This window comes from Egretta garzetta, unplaced genomic scaffold (assembly GCF_000687185.1).
Source record: "Egretta garzetta isolate BGI_Z169 unplaced genomic scaffold, ASM68718v1 scaffold787, whole genome shotgun sequence".
In the NCBI taxonomy this organism is placed as follows: Eukaryota; Metazoa; Chordata; class Aves; order Pelecaniformes; family Ardeidae; genus Egretta; species Egretta garzetta.
In genome coordinates this window covers 774878-797712 of record NW_009260266.1, presented here as the reverse complement: position 1 = coordinate 797712, position 22835 = coordinate 774878, and the positions used below count along the sequence as shown (strand labels likewise).

General features: G+C 37.0%; 1 protein-coding gene across 3 annotated transcripts in view; it reads right to left on the bottom strand.

Moving 5' to 3' along the window:
* The window catches only part of PITPNC1 (phosphatidylinositol transfer protein cytoplasmic 1), an 86288-nt gene that overhangs the window by 44613 nt on the left and 18840 nt on the right, over nt 1–22835 (bottom strand). The window contains exon 1 of one of the 3 annotated variants that reach the window (XM_035897713.1): nt 7352–7394. The exons of the other annotated variants lie outside the window; for them this stretch is intronic. The gene's annotated coding sequence lies outside the window, so the exon portion shown is untranslated. Of the gene's footprint in view, nt 1–7351; nt 7395–22835 lie in introns of those variants that run through there. 3 annotated transcript variants of the gene reach the window in all.

The following is a 22835-nucleotide window of genomic DNA, read 5'->3' as shown; positions in this document are numbered from 1 at the left end:
GTGAACTCTCAAAATTCTGTGCGGGACAGGATTTTCCTGTCACGCCAACATGATGCCAAATAATGAAGCCCTGCAAAAAGATTCAGGAGAACTATTGCTGATTCACAGAAATAGGAGCACCAGCTCTTGAGAAAAAAAACCACATAGACTCCAAGTCCTTTGAAAAAGTTTGAGATGAGTAATTTGGCAATATTATTAAAATTAATTTAAGCACTTAAATGATCCTTTTTCTATAGGCTCTCATGTTCCTTAGGAAGCCAAAACCCAGGAGGGCTGACCCAACATTACTATCATAGAAAAATAAATCGTACTGGCAATTGATTTTTTTTTTTCTCAGTATGTCTGCATCTTCACCAGGGCTTTTGCCTCCGGATAAGTACATCCTTGAACCTTCTTTAGCAAAGATTTTAGAGTAAAATTGTACTTTCCCATACATTTTTCTGCTCTGAGATTTTATCCTCACTTAAGGCCTTTCCACATTCTTGAACATACCATGGTTCTTACAACAAACTGTCTTTGGACCTATCCAGTTTTCTCCATTTGGATCCCAATCTCTCTCCCCCAAAGTAATTTACTCAGGCATATACATGCTAATCACTTCAATCACATCAATCACTTCAAATACAAAGAACAACCTGTTAATTTAGAGAATGGCTGAGCTACTACACAAGCTGCCAAGTACTAGCTCAGCATAAGCAAACAAAAGCATAGTGACAGTCTGACCTCAGAAAACTCTATGAGATTCTTGTGGTTATTACATATTATAAACAGCAATCCTATCACAGACTTTAAAAAGCCCCAAAAGCCCAAATCAAAAGAGCAATTAGCTGGGAAAAAAAAACCCCAAACCATCACAGACCTTATTAACAACTGCCAACTAAACAAAACGATAGGGAATAGGATCATGGAGGGCTCTCTACAGAAGTTCTTTAAATTCCACATAACACCACTTTATTCCCCTGCAGCAGACAGGCTACAAGAAGGTAACAAATTTAGAACTCGAATTGCTTAGGCGATGGGGATTTCCCATCTCCTAGCGCTGAATGGACACCTCCTACCTCTTTCCAGCCACACACTACAACAGTGAAGCAAATGATTTGCATCAAAAAAGTGCCTTTCAGCTGGTAATTCAAAGTACTAAAAATTCCTCAAGTTTATTAAAAGGTTCTTTAAGGGCAAAAGGATTCTCTGGTGGGGGGTGGTGGAGGGGTGGGAGGGTGGTGGTAGTGGTGGGCGGTGAAGTACCTTGGATCTATTTTTTTTTTTTTTCCCTCTAATCTAATTAGGTAATTTCAGTGGATTTTTTTCCCATTACCTTTCCTCAAACATCTCCTCACAGCGAAGAACATAACACACTTAAAACTCGTTGGAACTAGTAGAAAAGAGGACTAGGAAAAAAAGAAAAGATACAGTTGTCATAAAACTAGCGAGTGTCATATGGGTCAGGTCAATTCATTGTGAAAATGTGACCCTTGTAACATTTGGGAAAAAAAAATAAATCAGTAAATCTCTGCATAAGTGCTGCCTATGCAACCTAGAGGTACCTGGAAATTTCAGTGTTATGCACATAATGTTTCTTCTGCTCCTTTCTCCTCTTAACTGGTGAGAACTGATGGCCTTTTTTTTTTATCAGAATGATGATTCTTTCTCTTTATATCAAATACAACTTTGGAATTCTACTCTCTCACTATACAGAAATGTTCCTAAGCTAGTCACTAAAATGGTAAGTAGAATAATGCTTTTTAAACAATTTGATGCTGGCACTATCTCCTGCCTCTATCTTCATCTTTCTCACCTCTGGTACCTCTTTCATACAAAACATCCCCATTTAAGAGGTAAACCCTAAAATTATTTTTTCTTGCTAATCCAGTTATCTACCTTAGCCTCTACTGAATCCTTTTCTTCTCCATCTCATTGTATTTAAACATTTTGTCCTAATCTTCAAGGTTCTGAAGAGCTGCAGTCCTCACACACACCTTCTAACTAGTTCCATGAAAAATTGTTTTCTCTTTTTCACAAACAATAAATGAACACACTGGTACACAGGCAAGGCAAAGTTTGGGGACAGAGGTAGTATATTTTATCTGACCAACTAGTACAGTTGGAAAAAGGAGAACTTTCAGGCACATGAAGCTGTTCTTCAGATCCGAAATCAAAGCAACATACTTCAAAGCTGAATGCAAGTTGAGAAAAAATGTTTTGCCTTTAATTAGATATGTATCAATCAGACCACCTGAGAGTAAAGATGATTACTGCCTGTTGGAGTGATAAGGATGATAGAAAAGAGGAGAGTTGATAAGGTGCTTATCTTCTAATGGAAAGAAAGAGATCGGTAATTTATAGCCTGCGGAACATTAAAAGGTTAGGTGAGAGGGGAGAGGAATTACAGTTTGAGATTTTTGTTATCCCGTAAGTTATGACTTTCAGTTGCCATGGACATCTCTGGAAAGTGTTTTGTGATTGCACGTATCACTGCATGCTTTGATTTCCTCCTTCCATGTAGCCCTTTGTAATTTTGCTCTCAGTTTTAATGGTCAAATACAGACCTTTCAGTTGCTGCTGGAAATACTGGCTCAGAAACATCAAGATGAATGTACATTCACACTGACAACTAACAATAGGGTTGTACTAAAGTGTTCATTTGCTCCAGCATCACGAATCAGAGATATCAACCTATAACATCACCATGTTTTGCTAACAGAAATTACTGTTCTTTCATGGACCTATACTACCATAAAATGCCAGCAAAATATCAAATCACAGACTGTAAATCAATGTGAGCACGTGGCTAAGAGTGGCTAAGCTGCATACCCGCTGCACTCTTCAGATGATGATCAGTGTTGTCAGGTAGAGACTGCTTTACAGATGTTGCAGTCAGTGCTTAAAGAAAGGTTCTACTTCTCTGATGAGGCTCAAAATCACACACACTCCGATTATACCTAAGATCTCACAGAAGGTATCCAAGGCAGCTCAGCATGGTGCTTCTCACTTGGGAGATGCTGAAGGAAACGGAAGGCTCCACAACTGGTGCTGGGCAGCTCTTCTGCAGGAATCCTACCACTACTTGCACCTCCCCAGGCGATGACTTTCCATACCTACGGATCTGACGCCAGTCAAATGGAAATATCCACCTTTCCTAACTATTGAAATGACTATGCAGTCCAGCTAGAAAGCAGCTGTATTCTGCAAAAGAAACACTACTACATGTACTTCAAAGTAGCTAACTTAGCTCCTTTGTATTTGTTTTTATCTGGTTTATAAGTTTTTAGTAACATTTTAGAGCAGGATGATAAAAGAGTTAATGTCCAAAATTATAGTACTTTACTAAACCACAGAGTACAAAACTATTCTTTCAGATAAAGTAACTTTTTACAAAGGGTAAGTTTATATTTATGTAAATAAAATCCAAAGCAAAGATGTGTCTTTCAGAACTTGCCAAAATTTAAGTGCCTGAAAAAAAAAGTCACAGCTTTTTCTAAGTCCCTATCGATATTGTGGAGAACTATCACTTAAACATCTTACGGCAGTAAACAATGCTCATTATTCCTGCAAGGGTAAACTCACGTGCCACTATTATTTATGTTGCTCTACCACAATCTGAATTTCTGTCTTCTTAGCTGTAAGATAATTTTCTAAGACCGCACAGTGTTTCACGGAAGTTAGTAAAATTTCACGCAGTGGCACCTGATCTGAATTTAGTTCTGAAGAAAAGGTCTTTGTTTGAAAACTCATCAGTTAATCAGGCGAAAATTTCTTCAATATCAAAGGAAGAACTTCAATAAACAAATGTACTGAATGTGGAGTTAGAGATTTCTAAGGATATTGCTATGTGGCTTTCGTAGTAGACTCGATGTTTCTCAACTCCTAATGAGTTAGATATTTTCTCAGTGGTGACTTCTCTTTTCCTTCAACAGGCAGATGGTGTTTGCCTATTGGGAGTTTAGTCATACAAGAAACAAGGTTTATGTTAGTAACAGCATAATGATGGTCAATCTGATTTTGTTTAAAATTACAAGTGAGACCAGAATCACTGTTTCTGTGTTCTTGAGACAGGAGGGGAAAAAAATAAGGGTGAGGGGAAGAAATCCACCCTAGAGATCTTTCATTTGTAGGACTCCCACTGTCTTCAGCAGAAGTTGCACAAGAAACCCTTGTACAAACACGTCTGAATTTTTTTCAGCCTGACCAACTATTGCTCAGGTTTTGATCTAATACTAGTCTTAAGAGTACAACCTTCCAAACTTCACATGGAATGCAAGAAGTAACATTCTCTCAAAGGAGAAATTACGCCAAAACTATCCATAATCTGAAATTTTTATACCATTCCTTGAAGTTCTTATAGGAATGCTCACAGAAAATGTAACATTTATCATAGGCCTCATCTTACATGGCAATTCTAATATTCAAAACAGTTGTTGAACCCTTTCATCTACATTTACTTTTCTATAACTGGACTAAACCATCAGGGATGGTGCTGCCATTTTAATTTATGCAATTTATTGTTCTAAGTCAGTAGTGAGATCCCTCCCTGCAGTTAGAAGCTGCAGTCCAGAAGATGCTGAACGTCTTTTATACCTATTAAAGGTAATTGTTGTTCAGCGCACTGCATTTTCACAATGGAAATTATTTCTCACACAGCGATTCATGCTAACACATGCCAGTGGCTTCTAGTCCTGTCCTCAGAAAATCGCAAAGGTAAAACAGAAAAAAAGAAGACAACCAACAAGAACTAAACTGAAACAGATCTGTGCTTGTGCACAAATGTGCTCCTTTGCAGAGGCAGCTATTGAGGGCACAATCTTGCCTCCGTTGATGGCAAGAGGTGTTTTGTCATCAACCTCAATTTACTAAAGATTTGCTTCTAACAAGAAAAGATAATGAATCATCTTCAGCGTCAGTTGTATCTGTCCAAGGACATTGATTAAGGCCAAACAGTAGCAATTTCATTAAGGAATTCTGATTTATAGAATGCTGTCTTATTAATAGAAAACAATCTTAAAACTGACTGATCTGTTTCTGATTTATTTTCAAGTCATAGTCTTTGTGTGCTCCTTGGTGAATGTGTTCCAAGACTTCATTTCAGGTCATTTTTTTTTTTTTTTACTAAAAAGATTAATGGGAATAGTGTCCAGCACTTGTAGAATAATTTCCATGTTTAGAATTACTTAAAACAAGTTCTGATTATTCCTCAAAGAACCACCATGAGTGATGGTGATCCTCAGGTAAGTTACTGGTCTAAGCATGCACAGCCTGTCACTCCAAGCAATCTATTAACAGCATTTAGAGAAATTTTATGTCTGGAATAACTTGTTTGAAAATATACTTGCTTGTGTAACCTTTGTTTAGGAGGATATACTGAAGTTTCCTATTGTGTGTTTTGATGTTAGAAAGCATTGTTTTCTGGTCTCGATTAACACCTAAGCCTCACACTGCCATGAATATGAAAAGTTTACAGTTAGATACTGAAGACAGGCAAAGAAAGCATTATCCTTATTTTATATTTGATTAATTGAAACAGAAATTAAATTAATACCTCAACCTTAAAAAAGATGTCTGTGATAGAACAGGGAATTCCAGTGATTTCCAGCTCAGTGCTTTTAACCACAAGACCTGTAATTTTTTAAAAATTCTAAACAGTAATTACTTAAGCAGAATTGGTTTCTCTTATCTCACTCACTGACTATAAATCCTTCACGTTACTATTGTTATTAGACGTCTTTCTGTATGCCTTCCGAAATGGGTGAAGCCTAATGCCTCCTCATGCTCATCTGGAGGTTAAAGCAGAGCCCTCACATGTGGGCAGTTACAACACTGGCTGATAGAGCACCAAGATTGTGCCTTCTGATCCCCGTACTTGTGTAGATGATGATTCATAGCTATTAAGAATAATTTAAGAAAATCTTTTCCGTGACACAAGCTCCAGGTTCTGACAAGGTGATTTGTCTTCCTTGTTATTAACATTCCTAGATTGGTTTTCACTAGCATAGAGGAATGTACAATGTGCTGGTATTTGATGTTTCATGTACTGGTGGACTTGCATTGGCTGCTCCTTGGTTCGCTTTGTGAATTAGGTTTTTGTTTGTTTTCTTCTTTCAGTTGGACTTCTGGCTCCCAAAGCTACTACATGGCAAAACAACAGAAGCACACCTCTCTCTTGCCTGATAGCATACATTAACCACCACCTCAAGGTTTTACTGCAGGACATCGCTATGGAGGACATCAGTCAGACTTGTAATCATTGCAGAGTTAAGAAACTTTTTGCCACTGAAATTATCATTCTTTTTGCCTAGATAGGAACGTGCAGGAAGAAAATAAGCTCACTGTCAAATTGAACTCTTATGTCTCTCTTATGTAGCATAACTTAGCAGTGTGAAGGTAGCAGTTTATATTTCTAAAATAGTGATTTTCCTGGTAAAATAACCACATTGTGGGCTAGGGTCTTGTGAAAAGAGTACTGCTGAGAAAATCTGCAAGGAAAGCATGAATAGTAAACAGGGAACGCAGAAAGAGTGCGTTCTTATAGCAGTGTAGTGCCTTGCAGAGATACCCAGACTATGACTGAATTGATATCAAATCTCCTCTAGCCTGGCTGGGTAGCAGTGTGGAGTCTACACTAATACATTATTTGACTTCTAGTTTCTAAGCTGAGGTGTGTAGAGCAAACGAGGCACCTTGGCACTGCATTCGCCTCGCCATGTGGAAATAGCCTAAGTGCTAAAAAGGTTTTATGAACTGGTACTTTAGAATGGCTGTCCCTGATGCACTAAGCTCTAGAAGCAAAGGTAGCTTTCTAAATTAAAAAGCAGAAGTCTTCAAAAGCAAATTATTTTTATCTATACAACAGATCAATCAACCTTCTGAAACAACAGGATTGACTCATTACAAGGAATACCACCAAAAATCTACATGACTGACCTTATCTAATTACAGATTATTAGTAAGCTGCCACACCTAAGGGAGTGCCATTTTGTCTTTGGGTTGAAACACATTAGAAGTGTATTTTGTCTTGAAAATCAGTTGTGGGTAGCATCTGAACAACGAAGCAACACAGGAAAACCCAACAATGAGGAAAATGTGCACAGAAGAAACGAGAAGCCGTATGAAAAAATCAAGACGGTATTCACTAACAACCAGGGGGAGAAATAATAGATGCAATGGTTTAAAGTAATTTAATTTAAAAAACCAGCCAGATGAACAAGGCCTATAGAAAGCTTTAGCAGGAAGGCTATAACAATAACTATAAAGGTCCTAAAACATCTAGGTCCTAAAATTTGAATGCAAATATGATGTGCTGTTGATTTGAGGCCCTAGAAAACTGTACAAGTCATTTAGCAGTATAAATGTCACTTACCCTAGCAATATATAAAGAATCTGACTATGTAGAGTTGAACTTGAAATTTTTCTTTCAGTTAATTCCTGCATGCATCTGTGATTCACACTGCACTGCACATCTGCAGACTTGCATCAGCAGTCCTCTTGAGTACTGCCCAAATTCCCGGAACGTGCTTTTGTAGCCTCACAAACAAACAGTTGCGGCAGAAGCGTTGAATTCTGCATGCTGTCAAGTGCATTTCTTACTGCTTTCATGTTTGCTTTGCCTTTTCAAGGAAGAAATTACATCTTTAAGATACTTGATCTGTTTAAATTCCTATGAATGACAGTTCAGCAACAACATATCGAATGTTCAGGAAGACAGTATCCTCCTCTAGTGTTTTCAGCTAAAGAAACATGGCCTCTACTCTAAATTTGCAGTGTCCTGGCACACAACGGCTTACAACCTAAATGAGCGATACTGCAGTCAACAGGAGCAGGTCCAGATCTGTGGTTAATAGGTGTACAATGAAAATTAAAATAAATGAAAATTAAGTTGCAAATTTTCAGCTTTCATGCAAATGTTTTGCCAAATATAGCTTGTGTCCTATTCAAATGGTAGTAATTTTGTGTTTCCACACCAGCTGTGCTATTGAAAAAAGCCAGCTGTTTATCCCGAGTGTACAAGCTCATACAATTTTTAAGAATCAGTTTTTATTAACAATATTTTACAGTGAGTCATCTGGTTACATTTTTCATGCATTTACACTACGTGCTTTTTACATAAACACCGGTAATACTCTATTATTTAGATTTCTGAAGATACATACATTTCCTGCAAAGGCTGCATATAAATTTTCAGGAGGCTGTCTAAAATGTCCTCTGTTCACAAAACCAGAAAGAACAGCTAAAAGGGACTTATTACGTTGCTTAACCACTTGTAAGCAGTCTGTCAGTAATGCATACCGAAACACGCTTCACATCCACTGTTCCCTATTTACGAGTACCTGCCTCTGATCAAGCCACAAATACGCCATGCCTTAATTGCAGCTTATTGTTTTTCAGGCACAATTCACTTCGCCTTACAGTGCAAAACTGGTTTGATAACTATTAAATACTATTGATGCTTTTTCTCAGTCAATACAAAAGAATATTTTATTTGTTAACTACAATTCATTCATGAGGTTGTAGGCTGAAGCTCAAGAAGCTGTTTAGTAAATCTCAAAATTTTAACTTAGAATGCAGTAAAATGAAGTAAAACATCAACATAATTTTTGTAGAGGCTACTAAAGTTTTTTTAGTAACCTGAGCTCTTTTCCTGATATTCCAGGAAATTGCTATTTCCATTTCAGATATTCCAAGAAAAGTCAGAATGGAAAAGCATAGGCTTCCTTCTTGATCACGGTCACTGATCTCTTCCCAGCAGTGTGCACTAGCCCTACAAACAGGGTGACAGGAATCTATTTCACTTGCACTGGAAGGTAACATTCTCCATGGATCAGTGACGGTGTTGGAGAAGCTTGCTTTATTAAACCAGACAGCAAAAACTCATACATGCTTATCCATTAAAATAAACAAGATTGGGGGGGAGAAACTAAACCTGTGTGCCATGCATATTAAACACATTTTTGTCCGCGCGAGAAAGGAAATGCTGCGGCCAGCCAGACAATGCAACACGTCGAAGGGCTTGAGCCACAACGCCGAGTTTGAACATAAAGATTAACTTCTCTGATGTGCAGGATTTTTTTTTTTTTTTTTTTTAATTATTTAAAATCAGGTCAGTTTAAGCTGGGAGTATTCAGAGCTGCATACATCCTTTGACCCTTTCAAAATTCAACAGAGTTCAGAAATGGACTTGGGAGTTAAGTTTATATTTAACTATAAATGGACCGAACACATGTGCGTCTATTCATGCTTTCAGAAATTATTTTTCTCTTTTTGCATGGCTAATGGTATTTGCTTAATGTTTAAGTAGAACTTCTTTCCCCTCAGGCTACTTTTCTCTAATTACTCTTCTTCAGTAATTACTCATTGTTGTGACTTATAAAAATCTCTCCCATACCAAACCCATCAACTTTCAAGTACAAAGAATTTGATGCTTTCAGAAAAAAAAAACTTGCCTGGAAGTTTAGCCACACCAAAAAGACTACAAAGGATTCCATAAACGTTGTCAGGAGCACAGAGGGGAATAATTCTGCAATTAAATTTATTTTTGACAAGCAAGTTCCTTACAATGCATTTTAGACAATAGAATTCTGCTTATAAATATGAAAAAAGAACTGTCTTAAGATACACTATGCAAAATGAAAAAAACTGAGCATCAGAATTTAGTTCTTACTATTTACAAGCTGAACAAGACAAATCCAACCTGCCTTCTGACATCTTATTCAGAAGAAAATGAAATTTTGTTTGCTACTCCCAATGAAACAAAAATACATTCAGTCCAGAACATTTCATTTGATTATCACACAGACTTCATCTTACTTTCTGATCTTCTAAAGTAAAACTGACTTCAAATGGATTTTTAAAATAATTTTGAAGTTTATGCCTGTATTCTGAAGATAAAAATAATGATAGATACAATTCTGTATCTGCAAATAGTTGGAAGTCTCTCCTGCATCTCTGCATCTAACCTAGAGATTAGGGTGATGAAGATATTAAGGTTATCTGAAGTAATCTGATGAAAGGAAGTACGTAAGAGCAATACTTCAATTATATAAGAAGGAAATGAAGACATACTTCCCTCCTTATTCCCAGATTTTTAAGATACACTGAAATCGCAAAACTAATACCAAAAGAAGATACAATTTTCCCATTTGAGTTCATTAGAACAAACACTTGCAAACCAAGTACCTACTCTATAAATCTGCAAGTGGCAAATCCCCCTACGTTGAAGTAAGTCACTACCGTAGCAACTTACTACTTTTGCACTGATGTCTTTTTTACATGCATGAAGTCTCTAATTAATGTAGTCAGTACATTTAGGGGAGAAATCTGTTTGCTTGCTGTTGCCTTATGGAAAATTAAAACTGCAGCCAAATAAACTCTCGGGCAAGAAACCTGAAGTTTGCTGCAGAACGCGATGCAACCGTGACATCTGTGGAGTACACATGCTGGAGAAGTGAGGATGCTCGGGACAATATGTGCCTGCCATCTCATGTCTTTGTCTAGACTAATTACAGAATATGGAACCTTTCATTTAAAACTTTTCCACCTTGAAGGTGCAAGTACTTTTACAATATACAGATGAGGAGAATTGCTGCTTTCCAGCATAAGGGAGAACAGAAGCTCTTATGTAAGCATAAGTAAAATTTCCAGGAAGGACCACATTCCTGACTGACAGATTCCAAAGCTTTCAGATCAGACATTCTTTCAATGCCACATGTAGAATAAAGGGAAGATGAAGGCAAAGAATTACGGCTGTATAGGCTTAATTCAGTTCTATCATAATCCAGAAATGTGAAGCTATATGGTCTCCAGATGTTTTTGACAGATGGTGTCACACCATTAAGCATTCTGCCAGTGCTTATCTTTTTTTACTGACCAGTGTCAGCTCCCAAACAAATCCTGTAAGGAACGTCTAGAACATTACAAACACAACCAGCATCTCCTCTGGAACAGAACTTGGAAAAACTACAAAGGGAGGTACAGAAAACTACAACAAAACCGCAGATTTTAGCCAACATGGAAGAATTATACAGGCTGATCCTTACTTACAAAGATGAGAGAAATAAAACCTTTTAAAACACATTGTATCTTTATAGTACATGAATTTTAAAAATCCTACCGAAATCTCAAATGCAATATTCACATGCACTTTTAATTATCATATCTGCAAAATGCCAGTGAAAATTTTTAAGTTTATATAAAATAATACATACTATCTGCCATAACATATTCTAAGTAATACAACATAATTGTTCTGAGGGATCCAGTAGATTTAAGGACTGTAAGCCAGCTTACAACAATTTCCTTAAAAACTCAAACATTTATAAGGGTCCAAACATAATCCCTCAAAACTTCACATGGTCAAAATACATCATTATAAGCATACACACAGAAAGGCAATTACCTGTCCCTACGGAAGTTACCTGTACTAACAGCGTTAAAGTGATAATGCTTGGGTTAAATGGGATGTAATTTCTCCATCTTATACAGCAAATAAATTTCCATATTCTGCAGAAATACCTACGGCTGTGTTAAACAGGAGCTGTAGGTCACAGCTGGCAATTTATCAGTGAAGATATGCAGCATGGGAGAGGATCCAATGCCACAAATGGAGCCTTGACAATATACCAGAGAACTAAAAAAACTCTTCTAGGACAGATATTCCTGCCCTGCCTCTGCTGGATACCAGCAGTAGCAGTAATGATCACCAGCAACTGCAGAAAAATGAGTAGCTCCTGGTTCTGTGCTGGGCTGTGGATTCTCCCAAAGTAGCTTGTATACTGCAAGTAACAGATAAGACAATTTCTCAATACTTCTAAGTGGGAATATCCTTCTTTCCACCACAAAGAATTTTCTTTGGCATTCAAACAGAGAAGTTTCCAAAAGACCACTTAGGCTGGAACAGATCCTGTTGAGTTCAATGGAAAGACTCTCCTGTTGACTCCAGAGAGCTTTGTACGTAAGTGAACAAACAGCTTTTCTGTGCTTTCTACTCCAAAGTTAACCACTTCCTCATTAGTTAGAGCCAGCTGCGTCATTTGGAACGTATCCTTTGGGCATAAGAGTTCATGGCGTACAGTAGCACCAGGGAATAAAGCTGAAAACCATAACAACAAAATGTATAAATAGATAAGGTCTCTTTATAGAGAACCTGGTTTTCTTCCTCTGGTCCTTCAGACCGCAGCACAGTGCTCTGCAAGAGTCATGCGATTACAGTTTATGCAAGTACTCTGGGCTGTAATCTGCTATCAAAGACACATGTTTAAAACGGAAAACATATAGCTCAAAGACCTGAAATGCATGCACATTAGAAAAAGCTGGGTTTGTACAAAAGTCAAGAGATTTAATCTGGAGCATTCTGCTACAGACCTCAGTAATGGAAAAAACAAAAATACACACAAGCTAAACAAAAAAAACCCTCACCACAGTCTAAAAATACAGTTAAAAAGATAACAGTGCTTCCTTTCCTGCTACCCCATGGCCTTCTACTACCCAAGCAACAAACTCTCAACAAGTCATCGGTTCAAACTCATAGAGAGGAAGCGGTCGCTGTAGCTGGCAACCCAATGACCGCTCTTTTTTGTGTAATACATTTTTTATTTTTTATAGTATTCAGAAAGAGCAGACAGCACAAACGCAAACTTGTCATATGCCGACATCGCATGACCTCCCTCTAGTTCATCTTCTTGTTTGATAAACTTACTACTTTCCCTAAAAATAAAGAATTCGGAAAAGTTTATAGAATTCATTGACATATGCTACGTGGCTGCGAATTATTCCACAGGAAACAGAAAAAGGTATAATTAAGGAAAGGGATGGAAGAAAAGATTAAAACATGAACGGATCTCACTAAAAATGTCCATGGCCAAACTGGTCTCACAGGTCAGCCAGTAGTCAAATTTTAGTCTAATGTACTAATACACGTGATTCAGTCAAACATTCACAACAGTACGCAACAGTATCACTTTTAAATTCAAACATTGTTTTTATACTGTTTCAGATGGTTTCTACCACTTCTACAGGCACATGACAGTGAAGCAATTTCACAAAAGAAATTTTTGTTCTAAAAACTTTATGAAGTATCAGTTTTGTTAACCAGATAACGCCAAACTTCAATGCGAATACTCAGAGCTTTATTTCCTATCTACTGAACTTAAGTGCTCTGGCATACTGTTTCTCAGATTTGTTTTAATGTAAATCTCTTTGAAAACTTTTGGGGTGGGAAGGGAAGGAGGGGATGTCACACTACCTACTAAGTGCTCCTGAAACAGGGAAAACTCTGGAATGCGGTATTTCAAGCAGGGCCTGGGGTCTGGAGCTTGTCTAAGAATATTTTAGCTAGGTAGTTCAGATAATAGGTTTATGGCAAACTGTTACTGCAGGATCCACACCATCACTTTCCAGCTACTCGTTAATCTTTATAATATCCCCATTCTGCCCTCTCTCACATTCACTGCATAGAATGAACACATATAAGGAACGTTAATGGTTAATTATCCAGCTAGTAAAACCTAAATTCTCTATTTCTCTTTTTGTTGTTGTTTTGCCTGGTGCTTGGTGTGGACTGCACAATTCTCCTGAGAAGCAGATAACCATCTGGGCAGGCAGTGCACTCCAAATTCCTCGCTGCCATGGCTGAACTGCTATCCAGCACCTCAGACAGACAATTTAAAGCTACATAGTGTCACCGCAGAGTAGGCATATTCTTCAGCTGCATCTTCCTTGATCACCAGGATCCGATATACCTGCTTCCCAATCTTGGATTATCAAAGCCAGTCCCTGCCACTGCAGACAACCAGGCTAAACAGTACTTATTCAATCTTTTCTTCTATCCAGGCTGAATACAATTAGTTAAAACCAAATAAATTAATGCATGAAATTCTAATCTTTGATTGAAAGGATGGTAATGAGAAATTTTCTGTCTTAACCGGTCACAACTGTCACTTGAGAGCCAGCCACCAGTTTGGCTCTGTGGGAAGCTTGCAGTGTTACTTCTGTTGGAGCCAAATGGTTGTCTTGCTGCGAGCAAAATGCTGACAAGTAGGGCAATATGTGGGAAGAAATCTGGCATTTCCAGTGAGATGCATGCATGCACACAAGCAGTTATGGGTTTATATACTGAAGTGCATACTCTAGTTGACTACGCTGAACCTGTCACGTGCCCTTTCTCTTATCATGACTCTGAATAGCTCAATAGCTACCTGATGCAATCTGGATGGCCAAACAACTCACACCAAAGAGACAGCTAAGACACGTAAATGAAGTTACTTAATAAAGAAAAAGTACTGCAGCTATTGCAATAAAATAGAACACATAGTACAGTGATCTTGAAAATAATATTTAATGCCAAAAGGGGATTTTTTTTTTAAATCAAAACAAATCTTTTGATTGCAATGTATTTCTTTAAATTTAAATTGCACAATCAGTAAATACTATTTAAAAATTTTTAAGATGTTTAAAATGAAGCCTGAACACAGAAGAGGACTTAGTGTTGCAAAACAAAGATCATTTAGGGAAATGAAAGATGCAAGACTGCACTCAAGGCTGCTGGATGACAATACAGCGCTTTCATGTCATTTTCCCATGGCACTTAGTGATATTAAAACTACAGAGTCTGGGAAGCATGACTGATTATCGCTTTATTTTCTTATTCTTTTGATAATTTCTAACACACAAACACATAATGACCATCAACATAAAATACAAAAGCTTAGATCTGGCAACCAAATAAGCCTTCCAAAAGGGCAAACAGTGTGTTTAATTCAATTTAATTTAGTGAAGGGTCAGAGCTCAGAGGATTCCCATTGCCTAGTTCTTTCTGAGTTACTGAGAATAGCAGATTTGTATTATAGCACCTGAACTATAATGTGCAGAAGAGAGGAAGTAAAGTCAGAGTTTCAGCCTTGGATTCGTCTTTGCTAGTGTTTCCTATATTACCTGCCTATACTGCCCCAGTGAACACCAGAGAATTCCACATATAGCAAATGTGCGTCACACAGTTCCCTCCCGTTGGTACAAATCGAGCAGATGCAGCTCTCATATCAGTCTTCCGCCTTCCTCAACTTTTTTTTTTTTTTTAATGTACAAAATACGGTAGAGAGAAAAAAGATGACTACACAGCATTACAGATCTGATGGCCTCTTGGTGGCTTCCTAAACAAAATGTAGGAAACTTCCTGAGCTGCGCTAAGAGGACTGGGTTCAGAATCCACTAACTGCAGCCAGCTCCCTGAAGGTCACTTCATTTTCTGTGCCAGAGCTCACACAAATCAGAGGACCAAGCTTTCTGTACGCAGCCTTAATTTGGTAAGGCTGTTTTCCTAAAAAAGACCTTAGTTTATCCTAAAAGCCATAATATATGCTACCAAAGGAGAGACAGCGTAATCTTCTATAGCCAGAAGGTTTGAATTTGAGGCTTGCTATTTATACTGTTATTCTAGTCCTTCACTCTGCCACAAAGCCCTGACAACCCCAACTATTCGACAAACAACTTCCCTGGCACAAAGAGCGCCAGAACGAATAAATAGATGAATATATAAACTCATATGAATAAACACCTATGAATGATCAAGTTTCCCAATTATTTCTTTTTGACCTGTGGAAATGAAAGGGTAATTCAGTATTTCATTACATCAGGAAGATAAAACTAGCATTGGTTTTCCACTTACTATTAAAGGTAATCACACAGGGCTGGAATACTATACTACTCTTTGCCACTACATTTTTTGATTATTTTCTTTCTCTTTTTATCTGCTGGTGAGAATTATATCACAAAACTACCTTACAAAATGGATGCTTTTATCTTTGCAGCTGAGGCGTTTGTGAAGCCGGTATGATGTGAAACATTTTTTCACATTATAGTACCTTTGCCACGTGATTAACTGGAAGGTGTCACTGCGGCATTACTATTTCATCTTCGTGAAGACATGCACTCAGGGCAACAACTGAGCACAATATGCACCTTCTCAATTATAGAAATGCAAGCAAGCCCAAAAGGAGACTTGCAGAGACATGCTTGCCTCTCCACTCATCCGTAGATCAAATGCTTCATTAAATCCATCCGACTGACATTGCTCCTTCCAGTGACATCAGAAAGAAAAAGTGCCATTAAATGAATTCTCAGGTTACCATCGCATATTGGCTTCAAAATAATTTTCTAGATGTCACAACCACCTCTTGGAAATTCCTAAAATTGCAATTGCCCCTTCAACAATACAAAACCGTGAACAAAAATGTTGTATTTTATCCTTTCAGAAATGCACCAAAACACAGAAGAAATTAATCTTAGCCTCTCAGAGAACACCATCAGCTTAAAGATCTGTATGAATAGCTATTCAGCAAGAAGCTCAAAGAAGCGGCACAACCTTAAATTTTCTTGAAATGAAAGATTAGGTGTGTTTTTAGAAGGTTATATGAAAAGATTGCTGAAAGAAGATGAGATTTAAGGGTTAGCAAATAATTCATCTATGACACATGAAAATAATAAATAATAATACAGGCATTTACTGCAGTGCAAGCTCAGCATGGAGTAATTTGTGCTACCATGGCTAGAATTGTTTCCAACACCCAGGCTAACACTTGCAGATAACCCAGGTGTAGATAACTGACAGCAATATTGCACACAGAAGTACACCCGTACTCTTAGCTCCTTAACGTTTTTTTTGTGGTTGTTTTTGTTGGGTTTGGGTTTTTTGTTTTTATTAAAGGTAAAGGAGCTTATAACTGAAGCCAAATAACCATTCTCAGCTCCTACTCATCTGTATTTGACTTGAAGACTGCCATTGCCTTGATGAATCAGGCCTAAAATATCATAAGCAGCTGACAGTTTCACTTAAAATATTGCTCTGACAATAATTCCAATGAAGCTGGTTTAGTGAATATGCTGTGTATTTACTAGCTGTACTGTTTATATTACTAGCAATGATGTTGACAGTGTAGCAGGTCATTGCCAGTTAAATAAAACACAAGTTTATGTTACCATCAACTATTTATTCTAACACCAACATAGGCAGTATATTGTGTAAATAAGGAGCAGTATTTTTCTGTTAACAGAACCCTCTTTAAAATTTATGCCATCAGCAATAGCAATATGAAAATGAACCACTTGCATTGAAGAGATATGTATCTAAAGTATAAGCAGAGAAAGTAACAGATTACCTGTCATTAAGCTTGCTGACAACTTCCATTAGAAGAGATTGTTCTCTTGTTGGTAATAACTGCTAAATTTTATTGCATGAATGTTTTACTGTGTCTATTTTAGGCTCAAAATGCCACAATCAAAAGGGCTCAGGAATGATTCAGTTGCTGGTAAGAATAATAGTAATTATTAAATAAAAAAAGATTTGTTGTATTAGAAATAAAAGTTACAATTTTTTTTCTTTTGGAAGGCTCTCATGGCTAGAGTGGTCTAGAAAAGTGACTTGAAATTCAACAGACGTGTAGTCTTTACATAAATACCTATCTTAGGCTGTTCACGTGAAAATGTATTAACATTTAGACTCTTGGCTAAATATAAAACTTTAAATTTAAGTCTTTGCAAATACAGTTCCGTATTCTCAACAGAAGCTTTTTAGAGCTTTCCAGATGAATTAGCAAAATATGTGCTTACTGCACACTCTCAAGCCTCTCACAGATCCTACTATATATAGGATATGTTTTCCTTGTATGTTATCACACTTTTTTTCCTGTTGCTTATTCTCTTTACGGTATGCCATCATGTACATTTTAAATTATTATTTTATCCTTTACCCTCCATTATCTCAAGTGCAGAAGTCTGCACAGTGCATCTCATGATTCCAACATTGATGATAATACAGAAAGCAGCTCACACGAGACCACACAGTCAAGCTTTTTTTCCTCAGAATGCTTTAAAAGCTCCCAAAATGACTACAAACAAAAGCTATGCTTAAGGAAATGTTACCAAGCTTGTAAAGCCGGACACTCAAGAGTTACAGAAAAATGATGGCTGGCTTATTGGGTATTGGGTATTAATGCACTTGCATGCATAAACACTATGGCACAGTTAAATAATCGGGTACCACTTTTTCTCCCTACTCAAGGTAGTTATATACTATTGCAGATGATTTTACGTAGGGCTTCTGCTCCATTTGCTGAAGAGCTGAAAAACATGCCGGGAAAGGAAAACTGTGCCAGCTCAAGGTCATATGAATTGAAGAATCCACATCAGTGCGTATCCGCTGGGCACCACCAGCGCAACAGTACCCAGTTGTGTTGCATAAGGATGAGAAACTACAGAAATTAGAAATCTAGGTAACACAAGGCAAACTGCTTAAACCCAAATGCTTTACAAGCAATTGCTATCTCCTTGTTCCTCATCATCTAGGTACCCCACTTGACACAAGAGGTCTGATTCAAAGATAAGGTAAATATTTATCAGATAGCTAGAGCTCAAGTAGCTAAAGTCAATGAGAACTGTAGTTTAAATGGACTATGTAATTCCACGCTGAAAAATCGGGTTCCAAGTATTAAATATTCAAAATAAGTATTTTCAACAATGATGTCTCAATACATATGTTCATCATCCATAAAATTAGAAAATTTGTTCATTTTATGAAAGTGTAATGAAAATAAATTGAATAATGTTTTGGAAAACATTCAGACACTTTAATGATAAGCATCACTCAAAACCATGATAGACAGTGGTTCCAATTTCAGAGATGGGTAATAAGTTACTGGAAAAAAAAGACAAAAAATTATACAATGAAAAAGCGGTGTTTACTTGAGCACCACACAGCCTTTCCAGGGCCCAGCTTTATGGAAAATATATTCCAAAAGCAGGCAAACCAAAACTGTATGGCCAATGTTAATTTTGGCACCACTTAATTCTAAGTGCTTGTCCTTAAACCCTTAAATAATGATTTTTAAACCAGTCTGTGTTGATAAAAAATGAAATTATAACTTCATTGCCGTTTTGGAATCTATGAAAGAGAATATAGGCTACTGAAATCTTTGTAGACAGGTTGCAAATGAAATGGGTATGAACTTGGGAGTGGCAGCTTGCAGATGTACTTCTTCCTGCTTGTGTTGCCTTTTTTTTTTTTCTTTTTTTGTGGTTAAATAAAAGCGTTCAGCTTTCAATTCTTATCTTTTGGACATGTTATATTCACGCTACAGGAAACAAACATCAGTATTTTGACCCTGTGGGGTTTTTTCCTGAAAACAAGACCTTAATACAGGATAGAGTAAGCAACAGCAAAACTTCATTTTTAAATTAGAGAAGCAGCAAAATTAATTTTGAAAGCTTCTTTGTTCAGGGCTGAAAGCTTTTGTACAAAACTTCATCCTGGAGTGATATTTTCAGCTGTAATATAGGGGTTTGTAATGGAAATGCTGACAGGCCCATAATTATGCAAGCACTAGCGGGCACCACTATAATAGTATATCAGATAGGCATACTACTTAAATTCGATACAAGGTATCAAAAGATGTTAGTGTCTGTCCTCATTAAAGCAGCACTTAAAATTCCTTTTAACCTCCATGACTCAAACTATTAATTTGATGCTCAGAAGGACATATACACTGGAACTAATAATTGCAATGAATACATCCCCTTCAGTACTTCAAACTGAATTGGTGGATCATCCTAAATGGTTAAAAAGAATTTGTAAGAATAAGAATATTTTATTTTACAGGACAAACTGAAGCCATGTAAATTAACATAAAAATGACACATCAGCTCCTGTGTTCTATAACATTTTAAAGCTTCTTTTTATATCCAAATACGCAATGATATATCTGCGATTCAATTACACGTTTGTATACTGAGGGGGAAAGTTTTATCACCTCGGGATAAGTTCACTGGATCTTGTTTGGCAGTCAGTTCTACATGTTAGTATGAAATTCTTGATGTCTGTACAAATTCCATGCATGCAGAGAAAAGAAGATCAAGCCTGAAGATCCAAGAGGTCAGCTGGTTGAATAATATCATTATAGCCTCCATAGATTTTAATTTTATGTTACTAATCCCACCAAAAACATTCAGTAAATTGGTAGCATGATTATAATATGTACAGTATATTCCATTTCTGTAATATATAAATTCTGAAATTTCATCTGACAGTTGTGTGTTATAACATCATTCTTTTTTTCAACAGAAACAAATACTAGCAGGAGGTTACCTTTGAATTATTTCCAGCCATATACTCTATTTCATGACTCAAACAGACTCACTTCTATTTCCTTCCCTGCATTAAAGTGCTCGAAAACAATAGAAAGACTGAATTTACCTTCCTTGCATCTAGCCAGAAAATCAATTTTTTGAGGCTAAGTTCTCATGAACAAGTCCTTTTTCAAGCATAATTTTAGGTATACAGCTCTTATCAGGTAAGGAAAATAACAAAAGTCACATTCCACAGAAGCTTGCCTCACTGGAAATGGGATTGATGTTGTTTTTGATGACTAGGTAGAGAAAGAAAACATCTCACTGAACAGAAAGTACTTTCCCATGGAAAGCTGCTATCGTACTATTTTAAGTAATGCCCTATTTAAACACAGGGACACCCTCACTCTGTCACTCACACAAACGTGATTTGCATGTTTCAGTGGCTTGTAACTGTTTCAGACTACAGTAATGCCTTATAAAAGCTGATTCAGAAGATTATGATATTTGCGTATTTTCCCATTACTTCCATGGGCCATCAGCTTCGGGACTACAGCCACTACAAGACAAGCATCATCGGCAAAACAAAAAGCTCCCAACATCTATTGATGTTAGTCCTGTTTGAACGTGGGGTGTAACTGAGGCTACCACAATTCCTGCACCTGTGGTCAGGGGGTGCTTTAACTTTCTTATGAGCAAAACAGGCTTTCTCCTGAAGAGGACGGGTTTTAAGATTTTATATCAATAGAAGACAACAAAATTGCCTAAATCCCAGAATAGAGGTCCACATGAAGAATTTTTTTTACTATTAACTTGCTAAAGATGACAAGGCAGTAAAATAACAAGTGCCAGAAAAAAAAAATAAAATGTATTAGCACTTATCAAGCCAGGCTCATCTTGCTGACCAGACAAAAAATTGCTTCATCTTGTGCTAATTTGTCCATATTATATCTCACTTATCAAATCATCTATTCCACAATTTTATTACAAGTACCTAGGAAACAGTTGGAATTTTCTAACATAATTTGGTCCTCTGATAGAACGGAGTTAAAGAACACATAAATGTCAATGTCATGCAAAAATGACTTGTAGTACTTTGTGAGAGAGTAAGAAAGATTGCACTTACTTGAATCATGAAACCAGGAGTTATTTTTTCTGGCATTGTGTTATACAGATAGTAACAGGGAGATCTTCAGCATTCCAGGAACAAAATTCAAGTATGTGCAACCCAGAAGTATACCTTCCTAATGCAAACCTCATGCTCTGTTCAAATGCAGGTCAGCTATTATCTTGCCATCAGCATTTGATCTTGCGCTTTTATTTTTCCTGATCCTGCTTCCTTCTGACCATTATACCCAACCAATATAACTCCTATGCAAGAGTGAAAGATGGAAATAAGTCAGAGAAAGTTTTGCAGTGGTGTATTTGGTTTTCCAAGGCCACAACATTTTGACATGACAGTAGCTGGCAGTCCACAGAAATACTAATTCCTTTTTAACACTAGATCTTACCTTAGAAAATTTATTTTCAAATTAGTGTCTTCTTACTAAAGAACTACTTGTCTTAATTATAATTTTTAATATAGTTGGTATTAACTTGGTCCATTGATTATATTGCAAACTGATTTAATGTATTATTACAACCCGAAGGCACCACAATTGAGCTAAATCTTTAATTCAAAATTCACAAACCTGCAGGCATATCCTCATTTCCCACTGATCGATAAATTAACAGATTTTCTGCCACTTTAAAGTCAATGGAGTTCTACAGAATGCAGTTCAGTACAGAATGTGTCTTGTATTTCATATACAGCTCTTCAATTAATTCTCTCTCAGGATCACATTTTTGCACTCAGTGCCAAAGAAGGGAAACTCCCACTGACTTCACTGTGAGTAGAAGTGGACCTGAGAAGGGCACTCATCTTGCTTATCTGCATACTGTAGGAATGCTGTCAATTAATTACAATCATATCAAATGCTTGGCTGCAGATAGTGTACATGGTGTGCTTTTCACTTACTGATTTACAGTCAGTGGGAGGAGGTTATAGCAAAAGTGTAAGAACAATCAAAGTTAAACATGGACATGGAAATTTATCTCTGCTTTCAAGACTGCCAATTCTGTGTGCATTGGGCATGAACTAGGACCGCGGTGATGAAACGACAGCAGAACAGTGTTTCCTACTGGCAATGACAAAGCCTAGATAAACAAAAGAATCACGCCTCGTAACACAGTATCCTATTCCTATAAATGATATGCACGCTACAAGACCTAGTATCTGAAATAAAGCAAATGTTAATTCCTTTCAGAGATAAAACAATCAGAAGAGTACTCAGCTCCAAATGGAAACTAAGGAACATGACATACAGCCAACCAGCACTTGGCAAAACAACTTAGGTATAATATGGAAATACTGTTGTACACCACTAACAAATACTGCTTGCCAAAAATATCAATAAACCCCTCTGAAATCCTGTTAGCATTATTGCTACCTCTCTGTTCTCTCTGTTACTCTTTAACAAGTCCCCAAATAGTCAGTGATTTCAATGAATAAGTATTAAAAAAAAAAAAAGTCATCAAAATTCTTCTATGAAAGTTTTGTGCTCAAATGCAATAAGCAGATAGCCACGCTAAAAAAAATATCAGCTGGTACTCTAATTGGAATGCTGTCTCTTTGCACTTACAGTTAATTCAATATATTGTGTTGGCATTACATTAAAATTCTATACTTTCACCAAGTA